Source organism: Lactuca saligna, chromosome 3 (genome assembly GCF_052625555.1).
Source record: "Lactuca saligna cultivar CGN05327 chromosome 3, ASM5262555v1, whole genome shotgun sequence".
In the NCBI taxonomy this organism is placed as follows: Eukaryota; Viridiplantae; Streptophyta; class Magnoliopsida; order Asterales; family Asteraceae; genus Lactuca; species Lactuca saligna.
In genome coordinates, this window is record NC_136419.1 from 126457941 (window position 1) to 126461288 (window position 3348).

Consider the following 3348-nt stretch of genomic DNA (forward strand, 5'->3'; position numbering starts at 1 on the left):
TCAATAATGATGTAGCAAGGTGTTGATTTCAAGGAGTTAACTAGCATAATTTAGAAGTTTGGGGTTAAAAGTGTAAGTTTCAGGATTTATATTGTAAAGATTGATGAAAGACATGGGGTGTTTGGTAACATTTGGACCTAATATGAAAGGATTTATGGAAGCAAGGGCTAAAGAGTAAATTCTGGACCTAAGTTGAAAAGGTTTTGTTGAGGGAGGGGCCGCATGGTAATTACTAGGACTTAAGTTGAAGGGTTTTTGGATGGCTAGGGTTAAAAAGGTAAATTTCGGACTTAATTTGTAAGGGTTTTCTGAAGGGAGGGACTAGTTATGACATGGGATTAAGTTTGTGGTGCACGGGTATATAGCAATTCATCGCCTAATCCTAACCCTAAAAGAGTTAGCAGCCATCACCTTGGTGAGGCGATACCATAGTTGCATCTTTTCTCTCTGCTACCGCCCGTTTCCATTGAAGACGATGTCGTCGGGGGTTCGTATGTGTCCTATCGGTGCGTGTATCGACTGGTTGATGGGTAGAAGATTAAGAAGAGACTTCGCCACCACTGTGAGGTGGTGGTTGTCATCACAAAACCGCCTCCTGCCGCCATTTCTTTCTACTTCCTGCCATTGTTGCCTTATCTTGTCACCACCAGCCACCATGGGAGGTGGTCGTGAGTTCGTGTGGGTGTGTGATTCTGCTTCAAGATTCGTGTGTATGTGTGTATTGCTATTTGACTGGGAACCAACAAAAAACCATCGCCACCATCGTGAGGTGGTGGCTGCCATCGCAGAATAGTCGGTGTCATCGTCATGAGCCACCAGGTGGGTAGCTAAGCCGTTTGAACAAATCAGGATCATGTATATGGGTTGTAGATGGTGTTTGTTTGGCTGGAGAATCGATTATGACCACCACCACCACCGTGAGGTGGTGGCTGCCACCATGTACCATGTATGTGTGTTTATGTTAGTTAGTGTGTCTTACTTTTGGTATTTTGATTTTAAATTGTAACAAAAAAATGGAATAATGGAAAGAAACTCAAAACCACCAACGTGAGGTGGTGGCTGATGCCATCGGCTGCCATGTCGGGTGGCTGTGTGCCTCGTTTGTATTGTGACTCATTTGCTAAAACCCTAGTGGGCCCAATGAAACCCTAATGGGCCCATTAAAACCCTAATTGACCTAAAAGCCCAAACATGTGACTAATGGGCCTAATGAACCCTAATTGATCAAAACACCTAGCTACTGGGCCTATTAGGCTACGATGGAATTGGAAACTCTAATTAGGGTTTAGAAAACCTTAACATTGGATTTATGGGCTTGGACTTATCGGGACCCACTATTGGGCCATTGGTATGGATTTGTGTATTAAGCCCAATCACACCATATGATTTATTTAGAAGAGTGATGAACTTAATGGATTAAGTCCTTAATGGTTCATTAGAGTGAGACCATATGTTGGACTTTGACTTAGAGTTGAATATTAGGCCTTTAGATTGGGCCTTAGGCTTGGATCAAGCTAAGATTAGGGTAAAGCAGTCTTTTACCCCAAGCAAAGACCTATGGTTATGAACTAGAACCCAATTATTAATTGGGTGTTGTTTTGATGTTAACAGTTCGGGAACCTGTCATCCAACAGTTGGGGTTGGGTCTGTGGGACTTCAGCAGTGTGAAGTGAGTTACCTTCCAGTAGAAGTGGGTCTAAGGCCACAATGTTGTCCCAATAGTAGGAGTTGTTTGTTAAATAATTTTCTTTGTGATAATTGTCTGGTTAGCCACTATCTGATATGTTTTATGTGTTAGCATGATACGATCTTATGTGATAATGGTATTAGGGGAATAGTCCCCGATTACAGGTCGATAGGGCCGAAGGGGTAGTTTAGTACCCAACTATGCTAGACATATTATGATATATGTGATATGATATTATGTGGTAGTAGTAGGGGTGAAATAGTCCTCGGGAAGTCTTGCCTCAATACCTACTTCCAAAGTATGATCGACTATGGATGGTTTGAATAACCTAGTCATTCGGGAAGTCAAAACATGAAAAGTGAAACACAAGAATAATCGAATCCAATATGGTCTCAGAGCTTATGAATATAAATAAAACACCTGTTATTTAATCACCATATTGATTACACATTATTCATTGTATAATGTTTCAATTTATCAAACTAATACTTGAATTAAAACAATAGTTATATCATGCTCCAAGCATGTACACTATGTTTGTCTAGACAATATTTATGCCATGCTCCAAGCATGCACACTATGTTTGCCTATGGTCCTAACTTTATGAAATATATCAATTGAAATGATGCTCATTTCACAATTCCAAATTCTAATTGCAAATGTAATAATTCCAAATTCTTGTCACTACTAGAAAGTGTTAGATTCTAAACTATCATGCAATGATTCTTTTGTAATGTCTAGGTACCAAAATTCACACAGACTTGACCAATGACATTACAAAATATTCCTTTTGGAGATTGTTACAAGACAATTCCATGGAATTAAAGTCTCAAATTCAAAGTAAATTCCTTTGAGCATCCTTGTTGCATTAAATTTTCTAGCTTTTTCATTTATTCTTCAACTCCCAATATGGAAACGTTCCATATTCCCATTTTGACTATCACTTCTAAACAAGAGTTGCCTCTCTTCAGAATATGTCAATATGGTCCAACCATTTTTATACTACCAACTATCCTTAAGCGACCAATCCTTAGATTGACCTTAACAGTTGTTTAACCACTTTAGTCAAATCCAGTTCTATTCCTTTTTCCCTCTTAATGCCCTAGGCATTTGGAAAATCTAGAACACGAGAATATTATAACATACGCAATCGATCCTATACACGAAGCATATGAGATACGTTTCATAATGTCTAACATAAAGACATGATACTTAAACATTCTTTTGCTATAATATTTCTAATTTCCATGTTCTAAAAAATTTAGATTATGAAGAGGGATGCTGTAATCATAACCAAATTTTTTTGAGAACGCAATTAACCTTTCTATATATAGAATTTCCTTATGTTGAACCATTACAACATAACATTAATATATATATATATATATATATATATATATATATATATATATATATATATATATATATATATGACTAAAATTGATTAAAATCTCAATCTAAGCTTTTAGATTTGAAATGAAGTATAAATTTCTCTGCATTAGTTATAGCAAAACAACTTTTCAAACCCTGCAACTTGCGATTTGAAACTTTTGTTTTCTATAATTAACATTGCTAACTCGCAACATTTACCATAATCAATTATGCTCTCACTAGTATAATAATTATTATCTTACTTGCATAAAACCTATACTCCCACTAGC